Genomic DNA, 21,508 nt, shown 5'->3' with positions numbered 1-21,508 from the left:
GTTTTCTACAGCTTTCCAATGCTCTGGAGATGCTATGTCTTGCAGCACTCGGCTCCCCGCCCTGGTCTGCATTCCCCCCGCGCTGCCCCTCCTCTGGGATTTGGGGCGGTCGCCCCGTTTTGCAGGTTGGGAAGCGGAGGCAAGGAGCCTTACTCACGGCCGTCCTCTACATCAGCCTCCCGACAGGAATCCTGACTCCCCATCCGGCAAGCTGGGGCAGGAGGCGGAGGAAATCCCCTGTGAGCGATCGCTTCTGGTGAGGACCGCTTTAAAACAGATAAGTCTAATGGTGAGAAACAGCTGGGAAAGCGAAGTGTAATTTTTCAGCCAGGCCCTCCAAGCTGGAAAACAGAGCTAACTTCATCTCCCTTCCCCTTGCACCGAAAATAATTGTAATTTACACACCAAAGGGACAGATACGCTGGAACATCTTGTGGCAGGAAAAGTATTAACTGCAGCTGTCACGTGGAGCCGCCCCAGGGACGGGTATATTAGGGGGGAGGCTGCTGAGATGGATTTTTGGGCAAGAGTGCAGGGAAAACGAGCGCGGGTTTGTGGCGAATGCGTCCCTCGTGCCTCTCCGGGCTGCCTGGCAGAGCTGCCTGCCGCACGCGGGGATGCCTTGCGTTTTATATCCATTGAAACCTTCCCGTACATTCATTTGCCTGGCAGCCTCTGCTTTGAAGGCAGAATAAAAGACTAAAATTTCTAATGCGGTAAAGGATAAAACACAATGGGGAAGTCGGTCTGCTGTACAGGAGGAATAATAGGTCTATTAGGTGAATACATTTTCTGTGCACCCAGCCAAAACGTTTCATTAAAACAACGGGGCTCCTCCCTCCCCTGCTAATAAATTAACCTCTGCGGAGGGGATGGATCTGCTGAAACGATTCATTTTCTGAAGCGAAAGGCGAGCCTGCATCTCTCGCAGGGAGGGCTGCCTGGTCCTCCCCTTCGGGGGGAGCTTGGGTCCCGGCTGGAGCCCCTGGCACGGGACGCTGGGCACTGGGATGGAGCCTCGCGTAGGGGGATTCCTTCTTTTTACCTCTTTCCCCCCATTTGAGGTCTGCCCTTGGTTTCGGACAGTTGGGTACCTCTTATCTTTGCCCTGGGTCTGTCTGGGGTCCAGCAGCAGCCCCAAGGCAGGAGCCTGAGGGACCGCAGAGCCCACCCGCGCCTCCAGCCTGTCCTCTCCGGCCGTCCAGCAGCGAGCCAGGACAGCGTCCTTCCTCTGGCAGTTTATAATCTTGCAGGGTCCAAGGATGACAGACATGGATTCGGGGCCTCTAGTGGGATTTGGAGGGACAGAGTCCAGACATCCATCTGGCCGTGAGCTCGCCACCATCACCCAACCCCCAAAACACCTCCGGGCCTTGGCACCTCCGAAAACGAGGCATTTTTGCGAAAGGCACGTGGGATGGAAAATAGTTGTTGGTGTTCACAGAAGCTGGAGATCAGATGCTCTGAGCCGTAAACCAGCCTCATGGCTCAGGGCAGCGCTGGCAGAGGGAGAAGGGCTTGCAAAAGCATCTTCTGAAAGGATTCCGGTAGCTTTCCCTGCTGGAGCAGCCGCTGCTGCAGGGGTTTTGGTGGCCGAGCTTGATACGGCAATTCCTCTTCCTTCCTGCACTGCCGGTCCCAGGGCCGCCAGCAGATCGCTGAACCCAAAATGCACAAACAAGCCGAACCTCCTAGAAGGGTTTCCATCAGGGCTGTGCTAACGTCGCCGGTGTCCCCGCGTACCTGGGGACAGCAGCCAGCCACTCACCTTTCGGGGGAACCGGGGGCTGAGTGATTATAAACACGGACAAGGCTTTGCAGTAAGCAGACTCAGTCCGGTTGCTGAAAAGATCTTATTGCAAGTCTAGTGCAGCCTTACGTTCCTCCACAAATTATTTATCAGGATAAATAATTATATATTAGGGCCATAGTGGATGCAAATGATTTAATTAATAATACACGCTTCAAGAGTAATTTGCAATTTAAAGTGCTGTATAAAAGCCCAGTATTAGCAATACTTATTTTTATTTATTAATTGCTGGCTCTCAAAATCTCCATGGTGAATAATTTCCCATCTTTTTCATTTTTAATTTATTTCTGTGGCTCTGGGGAGGGGAAGGGCGACCTTGCGGTGACCTTGTATGGAAGGTGGTGGACTGGGGGTCCCCGGCCCTGGCGCAGCCTTGGCTGGGCTGTGGCTTGTTTGTTTGGCCTTCGTTGCTGGAGACTTGGGGGTTAGGGTCTGTGATCGTATGATAGTTTTTGTTCACTTTTTTTAGCTTGCAGCTGTTACCTGGGAATGCCTTGCTGCTCTTTCAAACTGTGCATTCCGCTGATGTTTGGTGAAACTCTTTCCAAAAGAGGGATGCGGTGCTTGCGCCGATTTCTTCAGTGCAGCAAAAATGAACCCTGGGTGGGATTTACGGCCTCGGAAAGCCCCACCGTCTGCCTCGCAGCAAGTGCTGTGCCCCAAAAGCCCGGTCTCTGCTTCTCCCTCCAGCTAACATCTCCAATGCACGGAGACCGGGACTCCAAACTCTGACTTTCTGATCTGGGAAACGCAGCCCCCCTGGTATTACATCTGCCTTTGCTGCTGGAAGGGGCTTAACTGGAAAAACCCATGGAGGTAGAATGGTGCTGAGCATGAAGACGGCCTTGACGAGGTCAGGAGGGGCAGGAATGGGTGCCTTTCCCCTTCGCAAGGCGTCCTGAGAGCCGGTCTCTCTCCCGGCATCCCCCTTGGCTCGAGCATCCCACTGAGCGGGACCCCGGGCAGGCTGCCGGGAGGCACGTGGCAGCTTGTGCCCTCTTTCCGATTTCAAAGCGCTTCGTGTAACACGCGAGTCCTGACACTTTCCTGCCTGTTTCTCAAAAGCCGGCAGAACCTGGTGGGTGCTCGGATCCGTGGCATATGGTGTGAGTCACTGCGAGCGCACCCAGCAAAAGCAGTCTCGGGGAGATGGGTCGGGGAGCGGGGGAGGAGGGAAGCTGTGCCGGCGCTGCCGGAGCCCGTCCCGCTGGCTGCCGCCTCCGGGAAGCGATGCGGTAACTCGGCCAGGCGGGGAGCGCGAGGGGAGCTGCTTTGCGGGGTCGTCCGTGGGTCTGTCCGGCGCCGCGCGTCGCTTTAGCCACGGGGCTGCCGGGGGTTTTGCCAAGCCCCTGGGGTGGGAACCCCCCTTGGCGATGGGCGCCAGCCACCGCTGCTGACTGCATGCCAGGAGGTGCCAGCGGCAACGTCCCCCTGCTTGCAAGGGTCGAGGACTGTGTCTCTGCGCGTCCCGCCCCCCGGACAGAGCAGCAGGCTGACCTGGCCTGCAAGCAGAGGGCAACCGAGACCCAAAACCACCGGATCCGGGTGCTCTGTGTCACAAAGTCCCACGGCCTCTGCGGCAACGCTGTCTGCAGAAGCCATAGCTGCTGCGGCGCGGAGGATTGGTACCGGCTCGGCGAGGGAGCGCGATGGGACGGGGGACCGCCAGCGGGTCGGTGCCGAGCACGGCGGTGACGGTGACGCAGCTGTTGGCCCATCTGGCAAAGCAGCTGCCGGCGGGAGCTGGGGCTTCGCGTGCAGATGCGCAGGCGGCTGGAAATTGAAAGCGGGGAGAGAGGAGGCACCCGGCAGCACGAGACCGGCCAGGGAGCGGGGGGAGGCATGAGGACTAAATCCCGCCATGTGCCGCGCTGGTCTGGCACTGGTGATGTGCTGAGCGAGCTGGTGGCTCTGGGGGCGAGCGGAGGTGATGCTGGGACAAGCAACGGCAAAACCCTCTTGGGGTTTTGGCAGCTCATAGGATACCTGGTTGCTTCTTGGTTTCTCTTAGGACCTTGCTGCAGCACGGGGGGGATGCGATGCTCTGGGCAGGGTGATGGTGGGACCGGAGTGAGTCTTAGCAAACGTGTGGCTTGGACCTGGGGCACAACCGTGCTCTCAGTGCCGTGGGCTGGGGGAGCCGGCCTGCCTGAGGAGCTTAGGCAGGCTTAATTAACTTGATCTGGGTGCATGGGTTAAATAGCCCTGGTCTGGGCTAAGGTGCTGTTTTAATGCTGTTTCTATGTTGGCAAGGAAAAAACAGCACATCCTTGTGTTTCCAAAGCCTCGGCAAGGACACAGCTGTGCCGCATGTGCCCTATCAGAGGCCAAAAGCCATCTCTTGCAGGTAAAGATTTCGGCGCGAGCAGGGTGCAGTGCTGCAGGTCTCTCAGCACGGGCTCTGAAGCATGCACGAAGCCTTGGGGAAACACGGTGCACAATAACATCCCTGCTCACTAGCGAGGATGCAGGAGCGGCAGCGGACCCAGGTGCCCAACGCCAGCCCGCTCATCCCTACCCCTCTGCGGCTGCTTCCCCGGAGCCGCCGCAGTGCTTCGGGGCACGTGTGCCGAATCGTGGCCTGACGAGGACGCCCGGCTCGTCTCCATGGGGCGCAGGGAGAACACGGCAGGCGACAGGCCTGTCAAAGCACTTGGGATTAGAGCCCGTCGCAACCGGCGCGTTGACGTTTTCATTTCCGACAGCCGCCTGCCGCTCCTGCTCGCGGCCCCGAGGAGACGGCTCGCCGGGGAGACGGCTCGCCGGGGAGACGGCTCGCCTGGGAGCCGGGGCTGGCACGCTGCGGGCTGTCCCTGCTCCGCAGTCCGCCTGCCCGCGGGAGTGCAGGCAGGGCAGGACCCTTCCCTGATCCGAGCCCCTGCGTTTCTCAGAAAGCCAGCTTTATCAGCTCCTGTCTCACTAGGCAATTTTTTCCTTTCCATCTGGCACTGCCAGCAGGTCCATTAATCCTCCAGCAGCTGAAGCATGGCGTGTTTTTCCAGGCGGAGTTTGGTCTGGGTTGTGAGGTCCTGATGGAGCCTGGAGGGATGGATCTGTCCAAGACCATCCGGACTCGGAGCTCCAAAAATCCAGAAACCGTCCCCAGCCATTTGTCGGGCAGTGGGGAGGATGATTCCCCTCCTGCCACCGGTCCAGCTGCTCTAGGGAGGCCAGAGATCAAGGAAAGTCTCTCCTGAAGTAGGCTGGCTTTGCCTATCCCAACTTTCTGAAGTTACTGTGGAAGTTCAGTCAGATTTCTGGAGGGATTTGTCTTCTGCAGCCTGTCGTCTAGGAGCTGAGATCTCTTGGCCGCATCCTTCTTGCAGTTCGTCATCACCAGTATCATTTGGCCTCCAAAGTCATGGTCTTGCTTTTAAGCAGTCGTTACCACCCAGGCACGCTGCAAACTGCTCCCTAGATGGCAAAGTGTTTTCCTTCTTAACGAGCAGGACTGGGGGGACGTGGGAGAGCAGAGCAGCCCATTTCTCCTCATCGCCACCAACAGATCAGAGCAAATCAGTTTTGCAACAACTTTAATAAATTGATTCAATTTGGTGAGAAAAAAAAAAAAAAAGAGGAAAAGATTAAAAAGTAAAGGAGGAAATAACATGGGATGCTCCCAGCTATTGTGGTGGATGGTAAATCTCTTCTTTATTACTCCTTTATTATTTCCAGAATCTGAAGTTTAAATAATTAAGCAGAATAAATGGTGGATTAATATTATTTTCAAGTTTTATTTATTGATTCTTAAAGGACAGATGTACACAGAGACCCGGGCATAATGGAAGCTAATTTCTCCAGTGGTGTAAATCAGGGTAGGATCATTAACGTGAATGCCATTTAAAGGAGATTTACACTAGCTGAGCATCCAGCCTCCTAATTTGGGGAGGAAAATATGGAAGACTACGTAGATTTTAATAATTCTTTCTTCTGTCTTCTGTGCGATTCATTTATTTTCCAATTTAAAAGCACATCAGGTTTGGGTTTTGGGAGATTTTTTTTTTTGGCGTAATTTAAATACATTTGTTGACAGCGCTGCTCACCCTAAAGGTCTTTTCAGGAGCCCGAGTGGAAAAGCTTTGGGTGCCTGCGGGTTTGTGCTCACAGCATCTGCAAGGCCGGGGCTGGTAGCCTGGAAGGGGAGGGCGTGCTGCACCGCGCAGCCGGTGCCGGACTCCCGGTAGCCGCCTGAGTCACGAGGTCCCGGGGGCTGCTGGGCGCAGGTCGGGGCTGGGAGCACCGGGGGCTCTCGCCTGGGCAGGCTGCGAAGGTCGGGGGCGTTTGCGATGCCTGGGTAAGGATTTCCCGGGGCCAAAGGCTTCGTTCCTGCTCAAGTCCGATGTGCACCTTGTTCTTGATAATATCTGCTTTAGCAGCGTATTTATTCTTTTAAAAACACAGATGAAACCCCAGGCGCCTGGAGTACAGCCTGCTGTGCAGTCCCGAGCCTGCCGCGGTGCCAGGCTCCCGAGGCACCGGCTTGTGTTTGGGGGTGAACATCTCGTCGCGTCTTCGCTGTTCTTAATTGCGGCTTCAGTCTCAGGTTGCCGCTGATCTGTCGTACGCACGGGGGATCTCACCTTCGGCAGGAGATCTCCGGCACTGGAATATTTTTGGCAGGCAAAGGAGAAGGAGGTGGCAGCTGCTACAGCAAGAGCAACAGAGGCCTCGGAGAAGCAGAGGCATGCGAGCTGGTATTAACAGTGGGGCCAATTAAGGAGACCAGGAATGAAGTCAATCTGACACCTGTAAGTAAATTAACCCAAAGGAAATACGACATTACATGAAATTTCTGCTACACGGGGAGTGACATATGGATAAAGCAGCCCCGTGAGCAGATAAATAGGTGGTTCCCTTCGTTATCCAACCTTGCCCGTGTGTTAAAACCAATTAGGGCCCATCACCGGTGCAGTTGTAGCTGATGGTGATGGGCACCGGAGCGGGGAGCGCTGTCAGTTTTCAGGATTCCCCAACTCAGCTCGCTCCGGGCGAGTTTCATCATACGAACTCTCAGCATCATGAGAAGGAGTTTCTCGTGCTTGAGAAAGTCCTGAAATACAAACACCGGGAATGCGAGGCTGGGTGTGCGGCTCCGACTCTTATGGCTTCATTCTCCACTGACAAGCTTGGATGGGGTTGTGGGAAGTTATTTTGTTCCAGCAAGATGGGGAGAGTCTCAGGCGTCGGGAGCTTGGCTTGGGTCCCTTCTCATCTATTACCAGCCTGGAAATGAAAAATCTGGCTGTGATTTGTAGCTATTGCAATGGAGCAGAAAAGCTGTTGACACCTCCGATCCATCGCTGTTCATTTTATTTCTGTGCTCCCTGATAGGACCGGCAATGGGTATTTGGGGAGCGTGAGAGAGGCGGTGTGCGTGGCCTGTTCGGCTCCACCAGCAGCGCTTGCTTTGCAGCGTGCCGCGAGGTTTGTTTGGGCAGACCGAAGGAAAATTAGGGAGTTTATAAGATGTTTCAGAGGAACACCTGAAATTTGGGACCTGCCATCGCAGGGTGCATTTGCTACCAAATGAAGGAGGATCCGCTATCGCCCTCGGAGATGTGTGGGTCTCGTTATCTCCCTGCCTGGGAAGCAGGCTGGAAAGCCGGGAGGATGAGCTGCGTTCCTGTCTCTGCCAAAGTATGTCAAATTAATCTGTCTAACATCTTCTCTGCGAAAATTTTTTGCCCAGCTTTAAAACGGGGAGAGTCGTCACCTGCCTTTTTTAGAGGAGGTTCGTGTGTTTAAGAGGAACTGTGTGTGGGACTGAGTTTTGCTCCCACGCTCGCAGCAGGGGTGAGATTTGGTCCTTCAAAATGTCACTCGATAAACAACAAGTAATGATAAACACTTATTGTTATTCTTCTTTTTTTTTCCTCTGTGGGAGTAGATGATATTGCTAAGTGACCGAATACTCATTTGACCCTTGAAAATGCAAGAGTCATGTTTAATTCATGTCTTTTATTTATAGATTTGGGCTCCTCTGGTTTCTCTCCTGCGATGCGCGGCTGCTGCTCCGGAGCAGAGGGAGGGTGTTCGGCCAGAGCCTCTCGCAAGGACCAGCCTTCAGGACCGCGCTGCAGCAGGACCGTGATCGGGAGCTGTGTCGGCTGCCTGCACGCTGATGAGGGCTTGTAAGAAAAGAAATATGGGAAGGTTTGCAGCTGAACTTCATGGCTGTTTTTGGTGGAGAAACCACAGCTCGCTGCCCACCTGCCTGCCATCAAATCAAGGGGTTTCCAGTGGTATCGGTGTCAAGCAAGTCCCTCCAAGAGACCAACCCAGCAGGATGGGGAGGAAGGGAGCCGTGCCTCCCCGTCCTTCACCCCGCCAGCCCCACGGTGTCCTGCTGAAGCCCAGGGTTGAGCCTAAGGGTTGGAGCAAACCGGGCTGGGGGGGAAGCTCTGCCCCTGTGCCCGCAGTCCAGCAAAGTCATGCAAGGAGCAGAGTGCGGCACAGAGACGCGTGAAGCCGGGAGACCGTTAATCAGGTTAACGAGGACGTGATCTAAAAGCCACGTATCGATGACAAAAATGAGCGGTGCTGGACAGAAACAACGCGGGCAGAGCTGGCTCTGGCGTGGCCTCTGGGATGAACGCTTGTTGTTAGCAGGGAAATGCAGTCCTGGGATGCGTGACCGGAGCACCCGAGCAGAAGGCAGGGACGTAATCCTTTCTCCCAGCACCGCGCTGGTTAAACCACTGTAATGCAGATAGCTGTGGGCAAAGCAGCACGGAAAGGAAACGGAGAAGCAGCAAAGGGAGGGAATTGCAGCCTGGAGGAAGATAAAGGGTTTAAAGAGGATGGCTGTGAAGAAAGCGATTAGAGGAAATTAAACACGGACAGGCTGGCGATGGAGGCTGGGGAGGGGGAATCTGGCCGTGCTGGTGCGAGGGCACATTGCAGAGCGGGGGAATTGCTCTCCTCGCTGAACCGTGCAGGCGCTGGGAAAGCAGAATGGCATTAAACGGAGCAGGAGGCTTACACGCGTCAAAGGCCAGCCGGGCACTCTGGCACGGGGACCAGTTCTGGGCTGAAACCAAGCAGCACAAAAGCAAAAGGGGGTTGGAGAAGGCAGGAAAATGTTAATTCCTGCCTGGTGAAGCCCTAATGTCCACACTTCGTGAACCCAAAGGAGCTTTTGGTTCTTTGGAGCTTTTGCATGACTCTTGCATGACTCTTCTGCCTCTGATTTTTCAACCTAGAGATTAAATGTCCATCCTGGACATGCCTCTTCCCTTGGACAAACCTCTTGCAAGGGACAGACAACCCAAGGCCTAGTTAGTTGCCTTGAACTTGGCAGCTTCTTCAGCTGGGAAATGCCACGGGAGATGGATGTGTCGTCCCCAGTACTTTGACGCGCTGGCTCGAAGCTTGCCTTGCCCTAGGATCTCTGAAGATGCTGGAGGACCCATCCTTGTGGTGCAAACATTGTTGAGGGCAGGGTTGGAGTTTGGGGATGGATGAGGGTGTTCTTGCACGTCCTAGCAGGGCTGTCAAACGCACGTGCGTTGCTTTGGTGAGGGAGAGGACAGATGGGCTTCTGGGTGCTCTCTAGTTCACTGCTGCTGCTCCTGGGAGGAGAACTTGCTTCCCAGAAATCGCTGCCGACCTGTGGGAGCTCTGACAGCGGCAGTGTCACACCAGTGCTGTTGTGGTGATCACAGGCAGCTGTGCCAGGTCTCAGGAAGGATGAAGAACGACTAGGAGAGTTGAGAAGTTCACCGCAAGCCTTGTCTGGAAGGGATGCTGCTGGGAGGGGAAAGCACCAGATCGTGGTTTGACCCCTGGTTCTCCTCTCCTACTGCCCCTTTTCTTCTTAAAAAATAGGAAAGAATTAAATCCCATCAGTGGCTTTTAAAAGCCAACTGAAAATGTCCTTTATTAAATTACCACCCTATTGATCCAGCAGTCATCCGAAAGGGGATTGATTGAGGACTTAAACAGACGCGCAGCCAGGCCAGATGTTCAATTAATGTGCATAAACGGGCAGTGGAGAAGCAATTTTCAGAGTAATTCAAGCAAAAGATCAATCCTGTTTTGCATTCCCTGCCAAAGTTGCTTCTGTATTTATTTTTATGTTATTTCATCTTTTTTTTCCCTGTCCCTCTTACGATAAGCCTGTCGTTGAGAGGCAGCACTCAAAGCACAGCTCACTCCACTCACAGAGCCATCGCTCCCTTCCTTCAGGCCTTGGGGAGGACACGTTTGCAGAAGGGTTGGGGAAAGCCACGTCGTCTCGAAGGACTCACACCTGAGGGGGTTTTTAGCAACGTAAATCCCAGGTTCTCCATTGAACTCCTACAGAGAAGGCAGTGTGCAGCAGAAGACCTGTCGCCCGCTTTGAGTATTCACGTGTCTGATGAACCTTGAGTTGCTCCTCCAAGCCTGGGGAATATTTGGGGGGAAAAAACCATCCTCTTTACTGGTTGTTTCCTCCCACCTCTTCACCATAGGACAATACCAGCTGGCTGCCAGGGGCAAAGCAACCGTGATGGATCTACAAATACTCAGCATCGCTCTGGCCTTTCCTATGAGTGCTCCAAAGAGAGCCCGCAGACACGGCCAAAGTGGGGGCCAGAGGAAAGCATTTGAAGGCAAATCACTGCTCTGTGTCTGGTCGCTCTGTGAGTAAACGGCAAGAAATAGTCTGGGTGTGTTTTTTCTCTAGACTTAGCAAGAATCCCGATAAGAAATTCTGGTCTCCGAAGGCCGCCAGCCCAGCTCCGCTGGCTCGGGGCTTTGCTCCTGATCTCCCTTAAGCCAGAGGTAGGTGGCATCACCCACGCGCGTTCAGGGGATCACCTGCGGTTTGAAGCGGTCTAAGGAGAGCGCAGAGCCAGGCTACAGAGCCTCGGCGTGTGGGGAAGGCTGAGATAAGGCGTCTCGTGGCTCCAGGCAGATCTGAACCGCGGACCCAGCGAGCTGGAGGTGCTGAGGTTTCCCTGTGCCTGATGCACCATCAGTGCGGACCCAACAGGTCCTTCCCTGGGGAGCCAACGGGACTTCACAGCAGTGACACTGGGGACCTTGACTGTGCCGCTGGACACACCGGGGCAGAACTGGAGCCCAGTCCCCTGCTCTGGTTTCTGCTCACTCAGCTTTTGCTAAGCAGTGGCCGAAACTCCTGCATCTCTGTCAAGCAGCAGAATGGGAATTTGCTGGGGCGAAGGACTCTTGATCTGCTGTGCTTGGGGAATACGGGCTCAAAACCATCTGTGAGCGCTCTTCCACCTTCCCTTCATTCTTCTCTTTGTTCTCTGCTCCTCCTGGTTAGGTGGACGTGGGGACCCCAAGATCTCCATGGTTTGGGCACATGGAGAAGGACATTTTCCCCTTGCCGACCCGAAGCCGAGCAGTCTCCTCCTGCCCCACCAGACTCAGCCGTCCCCTCGTGCTGCTGCTGCTCCGTGCGACAACGTGGCTTTGTGCATCTCCTCCTGCGGGAAGGGGGGGACCGCGTCCTGACCTGGCATCACCGGTGAGTCACCGCGGCAGATAGCCTCCCCTTTCCTTAGCGGCGTGGCCCTGGCCCTCGCAGCTCCTTCCCCGTGCCGGCAGGAGGGAACGCGCTCGGAGCTAAAGCCATAATTAGCAGGAGCTCGTTGCAAAGGCTGGGACCGAGGGGCTTCTCCTGTCTGTTACGTCTCGAGAAGCCTTTCATTATGTGGATGGAGAAGCGTTATTTCTCTTCCCCTTTGCACGCTGCGGGATTTCCTCTCCCAGGCGGGCTGTGCCGGTCGGCGAGCTGTGCCGCGTGGAGGGGTGAGGGTGCCCTGGGGTTCGCTCTCCTCCTCCTCCTCCTCGCTGGGGAAACGTGGTTGGAGCCGCTCAGGGCATGGGAAGGAAGGGGCAGGAGGAAGGGACGAGGGGGACTACGGGGGGGACCACGGGAGGAGAGCTGGAAGGATGAGCTCAGTCTGTATTTGTTCAGTCCAGTGACTTAGGAGCCGAAAGAGAGCCGGCGGGGGCAGCAGGAGCGCAGCCCCTCTCCCAGGTTTCGGGCCGGGGTGCAGGGGGGGTGAGCGGCGTGGGGGTCCCGACCCACTCCTGTCTCAGCCTGCGCTGCCCATGGGGAGGGGCGGAGGGACATGGAGCTGGCGGCTCCTTTCCCCTCTCTCTGTGCAATACGGCCACTTTTGAGGAAGATAAATTATTGAATGGGTGAAATCTTCTGTGAAGAGTAATAAAATGTATCTTCAATTAGAATGTGCTGGGGCTTTTTACAGCCCCTGAATGAGAGCTGCCCCTGCAGCAGATAGAGACCTCTCATCTCCTTTTCCTTTTCTTTTCTTTTTTCCTTTTTTTTTCCCCCCCTTTTTTCTCCCCAAGATCGTTGTTTCTTCCCTGCTCAAGAATAGCTGTGCAGGAATAGATCCACACCCCAGCAGCAGGCAGGAGCCGTGCCAGCGGGGGGGAATGGATGATCTCTTTTAAACCAAGAACCGGTCAGCAGTGAAAAAGATTTTTTTGTGTTTGTTTTTTAATTTTTAATAGCTCTGCTTTTTTGGATTTTTGGAGCCAGTATTTTACTTTAGTGCGTCACTTTGTCCCTGGTAGTACAGGCTGTAATTTAATGCGATTCTGCGTTAATAAAAGAATATTCCTTCTTTCTCTCTTACTTGTTCTTCCTTTGGTAATAATCAAATAAGTGGAGCATGTCATTAACGGGCTGCGAGCACCGGAGCGTGCCTGGGTGCGACGGGGCCCCCATCGCTGGAGCGAGGGCTCGCTCCGACCGGCGCTTGCATTCCCTGCGTTCCCTTTTCCTGTGTCCTTAGAGATGCTGGGTGCTTTTTCTCCCCAAAGGGTGGTCCCTGCAGCATTCCCACCAGGAATTCCACTCCAGGACGGAGACGCTGAGCGCTTCGCTTTGTGGTCCGCTTCTCCACCACGCGGCTTTTGGGATTTATCCAGCGCCCTTCCCACCACCTTGGGCAGCCCGAGGTGTGGGACGGCGAGGGCCGGGGTGCTGGTTTAGATGCTGCCCCTCACCCAGCAGCCTGGCAAAGGTCCGCCGCAGCTGTGGGAGCACCGAGCGAAGTCACTGCTGGGGGCAAACTCCTCTGCTGGGGTCTCCTTGGGGTGCTGAGATCATCCCAGCAGCTCCTGCGATGGCGAACGACCAAACCGCTTCCCTTCCCCAGGGCAAACTCACCAGAGCTCATCCCGAGCAGCATCACAGCCCTTTCGTGACTGTGAATTTGGGGGGCAGGGGGAAAGAAGTGATTTATATGTATGGTTGGGATTTTATTTGCATTTTAAATCACACTCTCTGCTAAACTAATGGACCCCCTATTTATAGATGACTCCAACATAAAGTGACTGCTAATTACTACAATTAATATAGCGTTAAAGGCTTGCAAGCCAACTCCACTGCAACTTGTATCGCCTACTCATTTTCAATTAAGGCACATTGACAAGTAAAATACGCAGTTATTAAGAGCAGAGCCCTGTTGTGTAATTACATTTTTCTAAGGCCATTAATCTCCTGCAATATTCAGTTTTGCATCCGATGGCCGGAGTGGGGGCAGTTTTGAGGGATGGCCCATCAGGGGACAGGGGTAGCATCTAGAGAAGGTAAAAAAAGGCGAGGTTGGTTTTTCTTTTTCATTGTGCCCTCAGGCTGTGGGTGCACATCCTTGGATGGGCATCCTTGGAGAACCCATAGGACCATCGCATCTGTGGCCAACGGGTGCCCTGCTAAGCAGGCCGTCCCTGCAGGGCTGCACCCCTGGGAGAGCTTTCTGCATTAGGGTCAGGCAGAAAAGCCCCGTGGTTGTGGAGCTCTCAGGTGGGAGCTATCCTACTTTAATCAAGTTTCCGTGGTTCATCCCCACGTTTATTATTATTTCCCAAGCTTTTTGGAGACACCCAGCCTGGGCTGCCTGTTGAATAGGGCTTTTTCCTCCCCCGTGAGCAGGGAGCAGGCCAGGGAGGGCTCCAGGCTGTACCCTGTGCGCTTTTTGGGGCCGGAGGGAGAGCAGAGGAGCTGGGGGAACGGAGACCCCCTGCGTTCTCCCCGCTGGGGGAGTGCGAGCGAGGCGGGGATGGGACCAGCTCCTGCACACCACGCTGGGCCAGGGATTACGGCAAATGCCAACGAGAAGGCTGAGTCCTCATGTTAAGTCCGCGTACATTAACTCAAGCCCCCAGCAGCACAGCGCCGAGCCTCTCCTGCCCTGGGTCCGAGCCTTGCTTTTTTGATGTTTTGTGCACTTTTTGGCTGAGTGTCAGTAAAGGCGCTACCAGCCACGGAGGGGGCAACTGCTCTGTAAAGCAAGAGCAGAATAAATAAAGAAAAGTCAGTATAAAAAGAGGCTTAACTGCAAACAAGCAAGCAAACAGCCGGAGTAGCGAAGGAGCATCAGCTCCGTGATGCCTCCAGCAGCAGCCGGTGAAATCATGCGCAAAATATTGCAGCATTAGGGCACACGCGGCGACAAGGTGTAGTGCTGTGATTATAATAAAGACAGACACGGGCCTTTAACACTTTCAAGCTGATGCTTTGATTGACTGCCTGAGACTTGGTGCTGGCAAAACGGCTGGAGCCCGCTGATTGCTGGCGTCTGCCTGCTGCGGGCAGCGGGGAAGGAGGGCTGGGGAGGGGGCCGGTGCCCGCACGGGGCTCCCCCCGTCGCTGGCTGCTCCCTGGGCGAGCTGCCGGGGGGAGCTGGGATGTGCCGTGTGAGGCTCAGGGTCTAACCCAGCTCCCACCCGTCCCACGGGTGTCCAAGAGCTAAAACTATTGAGCTGCTCCGCAGCCCCCTGCAATGAAGTCCTTCGAAGGCTTTGCAGGTCTTGCCTGGTTTATGGGTGGTTTTCGGTTTTCTCGGAGCTGAAGCTGCTTCTCTGAGCTCTGTCTCCTCCCTTTAGTCCGTGGTTTGGGCTTTGTCTCTGGACGCTCTGGGGTTCTGCATCTCCTCCGACGCCCTGGGCACTTTCTGAGCCAGAACTATTCGCCACGGCAGCTGCTCATCTGTGTCTAGCCAGGTATTACAGCACTCCACTGATTCCCATAACTCCAGGGTTTAAGCACCCAGCGTGGCCCTTAGCACTGAACAGCAGTCAATCTCCAGGTCCTTGTTTGCCTCTGGCTTTATTGACAGCACGGAGGAACGGCCGGGGCCATGTGCGAGGAATGAAGACGTCTGAGGGCTGGCAGCACAGGCTGCTCGTTCGGGCCTTGGGACACCTTTCTGCTGCTCCCTAGAAGAGGATGGCTTCTGCCGCGGACGGCAAACGCAGGAGCAGGACCTCATCCAACCCTTGCTCACCAGACGGGGTTTTTTTGATGTTTAGATCCTTGCAAAAGGTGAACGAACGCAGTGCACGTTTGTAGGGACTGCGCTGTGGGGCAGGACTACTGTACGAATGCTCCGGTGTCTCCCCTGCAAACCTCCCGTCTTGCGGAGATGTCCCGCGGGACCTGGACACGTGGCTCTCACCGCAGCTCAGCACCAAACCCAAACCCCATGGCCCAAACCCCAAGGCCCCCTCGCTCCCCATCCCCGGCGCGGTCCTGGTGTTTCTGCGGGCTGGAGCAGCCCAGCCGTGGGCCCCGCGGGGCTGTGGCCGTGGTGGCTGTGCTCCTCCACTGTGCTCTTTCGAGGGCGCTGGGAATTATGGATGAGCCAAGGAGAGGAGCAAGACGGGCCCAGCATTCAGCGTGCCGGGACAGGCTGCTATCTGTTGATTTGCCTGGCATTTTTCTTTCTGCAGTAATCCCCTAGCTCCCCTCTGTCCTGCCCATACACATAAGCACGCATTTGCTCTTTCATAGGCGGGAGCGGAGTCCCTGCATGGGCTGTAGCGAGACAGGCTCTTGCTGAGACGGGGAGAGCCAGACCCGAGCCAGAGGGGCAATGCCTCCCGGGAGCACCAGCACGGATGAGGAGCAAAGCCTTGATGGGAGCGACATCCAGCAGGCCAGGGAGAGGTAGGGTGCTCCATCCGTCCCCATCCCTCCTGGTCCTGTCCCTTCTCGCTGCTACGGATAAGGGTTACTCACATTTATGGCGCTTTTGAGGAGGTTTCTAGGAAGAGATGCCTTTTGCCCACTGAATTACCAGCATCTCTCTCTCCTCTCCCCAGGGCTCAGCTCCATGGCTTGACTGACACAAAAGCGTTCCAGCGTCGCAGACTGAGAGAGACAAATGAGCAATTTGCCAGGAAATCATCCTTTGGGATTCCTCCTCTCTCCAGTCAGTTTAATTGGGTGAGCTCAGGGTGGCTTTAATTGCTGCGCTCAATGTGCAGCTTCACCCCCTCCTCTCTTTTTTTTTTTTCCTCCAATCTTTCTCCTTCCCCCTCCTCCTTCCTGGCACCATTTATCTTCCTCCTCCTACAGCATGTCCCCTTCTTGTTTTTTCCCCAGTATCTCTTGGAAATGGTGACAAGCTGAAGCTGAATCGCAGTTCGAGTCCCTCTTGGTTGACAGGTTCTTTAAGACTTTGGTGCTTCCCGGAGGGTGATGAACTGGCACAGAAACGCCTTGGATTCACCCGGGGGATTTGCGACGGCCGCGGCAGGGAGCGGCAAACCGACCGTTGCTGGTTGTGTGCCGTTTGGTGACGGTCGTGATGTCCAGCGGGATGGGGGCTGTGTTTTCACGAGCCACCTTCGTGCCTGTGTGCTTTGCAGCTGGCATCTCCCAAACACGTCCCAGCATGGGCTGAGCTTGTCGAAGAGGCTGTAACAGCCCAGCGTGGGACTGGGAGCCCTTGGCTGTGGCTGGAGCCTGGAAGCTGCTCCCTTATCCCTGTTCCTGCTTCCCAGTTGCTCTTAATATTTTCAAGGGGTTGGAGACCACGCGGGGTTCACGGTCATCAGGTTTGCATATGTGGTGCACAAACTATACCCACTTAATTTGTCTTGGCTTTTGCTTGGTCTCATCCCAGAATTCCCTTCCGGGCATCGGCAGGGGCAGATTCTCGGTGGCGTGAAGCAGGAGCATCCTGGAGTGCTCCCTGGTACACGAGGGTGGTACGGCAAAGGGCTTGCCTAAACGCCTCCGGGGAGGGCTGCAAGGACAGGGGAGATGGAGGCGTTCAAAGTCCATCTCCCCCTCCTTCCTCTGTGGCCTGGAGTCTACCTCTTACCAACATCTCCCTCCTCTCCCCTCCGCCTCCGCCAGAAGAGCCCCGCTCCCTGGGCCCGGCTGCCGCTCTCTGCTGCTCGCAAAGGCAAAGCTCATCGCCGGGGAGCTTGCAGCGCATTTCAGTTTTGTGTCTGAATTTTATGTAGCGTTTGGAAACAAGGGGGAATAAGCAAGCCCGCTCCCTGGCCAGCAAACCCCAGATTTGTGGCTCACTCGTGGTCCCCGAGGACACAGCACGAGCATCCAAGCAGCACATGCAGCACTATGATGAATGAGGGATAATTTAAAATGGCAGCTGAAGTCCAAATTCTGTTTGTAATAAATACATAAACTAGTTAAAAATAAATTGATTAGCCAAGGATATCCTCTTAACACTCTTTAAACGCTAACATCTGTTTGTAATAAATAATTCAACCGGTAGATATTAATGAGGAGGCCAGGCACGGTGGGAGAGAAGGCTGCTCAGAAACTCCGCAGAGACACGGGGCTGCCAAGAACCGTGAGCCGGAGGAGCGGCCGCGGCCGCAGCCGTGCGCGTTTCCCGAGGGCTCGCCGCGTGCGCGGCAGCGACACGTGTGTCCAGCCGTGTCCTGATTGACACGGATATGATTGCATAGGCAGAGAAGCCGTGCAGTCAGCCGCGCGCAGGGTGGCACGCGTGTGCTTAGCGTGCACCCAGCCAGCCCACGCCAGGCACGACGCAGCCTGATCCTTGCGTGCGGCCGCACGCAGCCCCAGCCTACGTGATGCTGTGTCCCCGCGGGTTTATACGCATATATGGCCCTGCAGGTTTATATGCCTATACGGCCACACGCAGAGGTTACGTTACGGAGATTGCTGCACGCGCACGCTGCGGGCACGTGCACGAGTGGCGCGGAAGTTGCACACGCGGGTTTTCTGGCGTATCCCCGTCCCGCTGCGGGATCCCAGGGAGCAAGCGGGTACCCAGCCTCCCTGCCTGGGCTGGCCGCCCCCCCGCCTTGCCTCCAGCAGCCCTGGCTGTGGGCGGCAGGACTGGCTGTCACAGGCTGATAATTGTTGGGTTTCTCCTTTTTTAATCAGCGCTAACAGCTGCTGTGCCCAATGCACGAGGGGCTGCTCCTGGCACTCGCGGTGAGCTGTCGGCCCAGGACCATCTCCCCGATCAGCTGGAGGAGCCAGCTGGAGTCGGACCAAGGCTGAGAGTGAGTAACGCACTGGGAGGAGTGGGGGGCACTGGCAGCTCCAGGCGGGGGACAGGGTTGAGGGATGCACCCACTGGTACCCAACCAGGCCACCCGTGGTCCTGCAGCTGAGCCAGCGCTGACGGCATCGCTCTGTCTCCGGGAAGCGCGAATCCTTCAGCGCGGATACATCAGGAGAGGCTGTCCAGCTCCCAGTTTAGCCAGTTCCGCACCGGTCTGGCAGGCAGAGGCAGAGCTGGATGGGGCCAGGAATGCCGGAGCATCAGTCCAGGCGAGGAGCCGCGTGCGGGAGGGAAGGTGACGGCTGCCCTGGCACAGTCTGTCCGGCTGCAATCCCCAGGGCCGCGTTTCGATTTCCCCTCTGCAGATGGGGAGCAGGCGGGTGCCAGCGGGCAGGGACGTGCCGCAGGTTGCTGGGGCAGAGCTCGCCGTCGGTGTTAAGGCTGCGGTAATGAATTGCTCCGTCGGATGGTTTTGCTGCTGTCCCCGGCTGTGCTGTGGTCGCAGAGCCGCATCCCGGACAGCGTCTCCTGGATCCCTCCCATGGGGTCAAATCCAGTCTTGGTGTAAGTCGCTATTGCTCCCCACAGTCCCTGCTCCCATGGGCTTCAGCTGCTGTTGGCTTTCAGCTGAACTAGCAAGAACCAAGTGTACTGCTCTAAAAACTTGATTCAGAACACATTGCCCTTTTTCTCTCCAGGCTGGATGTGTTGCCCCATGCAGAGAGGCCATCCAAGGGCTGAGTGCTCTGCCGCGGGTTGTGGGGACAGGACTTTCCCAAAATACCTCTTGGCGACGCAGTGGTGCTTGCACAGAGGTTTCCTCATTGCACACTTGGACCTTCTTGTTCAAACCTCGTCATTGCTGTGAAGCCACCCCAAACCAGCAGCAGCAGCAGCTGGGGCGCTTTATTGTCACTGTGAAATAGCGGCCGATGGTTGCACCGTTAATCAGGCTCTTTATGGCCCTCTGTGAAGCTACCCGCAGGAAATATTTTGCCTCCCGTATTTGTTGCTGCTCTTCCAGCTGCTCAGCTTCAGCCGTAGGGCCAGCCAGCAGCCTGCCGTGGGAGCAGGCCATCCCCATCGCTTTGGGTGGCTTGTCCCCCGGCTGGCATCTCTCCCTGAGAGCAACTGGGTCCTGGAGCGAGCGTGCACCAGCCCCAGACGTGCGTGTTTGAAGAGGTAAGAGGGAGAGAAGAGGGCAGGAGAAATGACTGAAGGGTCTCAGTCCTGCCCGTGAACCTCTGGGGAGGACCCAGAGCTGGGAGATGGGCAGGGGGACAGCGTGGGCAGGAGGGAGACGGGCTTTGTGCGTGGTCGTCATCTGCTGGCCCCCAGGCGTGAGGCTGGTCTCCAACTCGGTTCCTAGCCTGCCGCCTCTGAGCATCGGTCCCTGCTGCTCCATCCTCCGGTCCCTGCTGCTCCATCCTCTGCCAAAACAGCTCCCTGAGCTCCTGAGGCCACGGCGAGGTGCTCCTCCCATTAATCACCCCTTCCCATCGGTGTCTGCCCACGAATTAAACTCATTTGTCACTGCTGCCCTGTTCCCACCTGCCCCTCTCCCAGCGTGCTCGTTTCGCAGGGCCGGCTGCTCGTGGCAGCCCTATGGCCCGGGTGTCCTGATGTCCTCAGGCACCGCAGGCCTTATCCTGTCTCCATCTGCTTAGAAATGTCCTAGGGCATACACAGAGCTATTTCTTCTGGCCCCCACCTCTACAGCCCCATCATGAATTGGGACCCCCCCAGAACCAGCTGCGTTCAGAGGCAGCCCCTGAGCTCACTGATGCTGATGCACCAGGGCTGAGCGGGGCCGAGAGGATCCATTTACTCCACCGAAACCCACCAGCAGATGCCAACAGGCCTCCTACGTCCTCCCTTTCCCAGGGTTGAAGTGGGAATTTGGCCCGAGTCATTTTGCAGCCCATCCCTGTCCCTTCCCTGCCCTAAGCATCTCAACCCCCCCCCCCCGTGCCCCACGCAAAACCTCGGCCAGGAGCATCGCTCGCAGAGTAACAGGTTCGTTCCCAGCCTCCTCTCTCCCCCTGTGCTGCGCTACCTCGGCACGCTCGCTCAGACCTGCCGGCATCGCTCCCCGGCTCGCAGCACGGCCCCTGGGAACGCTCCCCCGGCAGCGAGCGAGAGCTGCTTGTTAATTAGCCTCCCGTTACTCCTGAGCATCCCCTGCAATAACACACAGCTCCTGCCTTTTAACTACCTAGAAGTAATCACTCAGTCTCCAATAAAAAGGGAAGGAACAAGCCCCTGGTCGTGTTGTTAGCAATAATTTTCCTGGCTGTTAACCTGCTCCCGTACTCTAATTTTTCTCTGCGAAGCCCCAGATGCGGTGGGGAAGGACGGGAGCCAAGCGCGGCTCCGATCCTGCTGCTGACTTGCTGCCAGCTGCCCGCGGCCGCGCATTTAGCAGTCCTTATTCCTCCCTGCCCATCCCACGTGCTGATTTTAAGGGCGTGGAGGGCGCATCCCTGGGGGTCTGTGCGAGGGAGACTTCCCATTGCCAGGCACTTAGGTCAGGCTACAGATTTCTATGAAAAAAGACGGGAAACGTGAATGACTGTGACCGAGTTTTTTGCATTAGTCCGAGAAATCCCGTATCAGCCTCAGAAAGGCAGTCGCTGCCCCTAAACATCTTACAGCGCGAGGAAAATACAGTCCTGTCTGAGATGTCAGCCTTGCCGGGCTATTCCCAAGGAGCCGGCTGTTTTCTTCTCTTGTTGCCTGTAAATCCCCGACACGCTTAAAGCCTCTCTCCTGATAGGGAGCCTAACGCCTGAGCCCTGAATAAACCTGCTGAAACTCTCCGGCTTAGCATGCCAAATGTAATGTTCTTAGCCAGCCTCATCGCGGCAAATCTCCATATTTCTCAGGGATAAACACTCACCTCTCCTCCCTCTGTCTTCTGCTTTACGACTGATTTTCCACTGCGGGTGCGGCGTCGGGCTGTAATTGCCGGAGGGATGCTGAAGCCACTAAAAAAGTCCCCCTGCTTCGCCGTACCCCCTCTCTTGCAGGGGGGGTTGCACACCCAGCGCGGTTCGCGAGCAGCTCGTTCTTTAACAGGAGAGGGGTTTGCAAAGAAAGAAGCTGGGGGAAATACCCCCGAGCACCTCTCAGCTGGGCTGGGCCCGGCCGGCGGTGGGGACGGGAGGACGCGGGTGAGGCTGGCAGCAGGTGACGGCCGCCGAGATGGCTGCGCCGTGGACACGGTGATGCTGAGCCCAGTGGGATCTCCACGGGCTCCCGGGCATCGCCGTAGCAGTAAGCAGCCATCGGTGGTGGTGTGAAAGGCTGTGCTGGGCGGGCTGCTCTCCTCTGAGGTTCATACCGAGGGTTGGGGATCGCTTGAGCTGGCTCAGGCAGGAGCTGCTCACTTTTACATTAATTCGCCTGCGTTGTC

Source organism: Mycteria americana, chromosome 20, assembly GCF_035582795.1.
Source record: "Mycteria americana isolate JAX WOST 10 ecotype Jacksonville Zoo and Gardens chromosome 20, USCA_MyAme_1.0, whole genome shotgun sequence".
Classification (NCBI taxonomy): Eukaryota; Metazoa; Chordata; class Aves; order Ciconiiformes; family Ciconiidae; genus Mycteria; species Mycteria americana.
The sequence above is the reverse complement of the archived record's forward strand: the minus strand, read 5'-3'. Positions refer to the sequence as shown.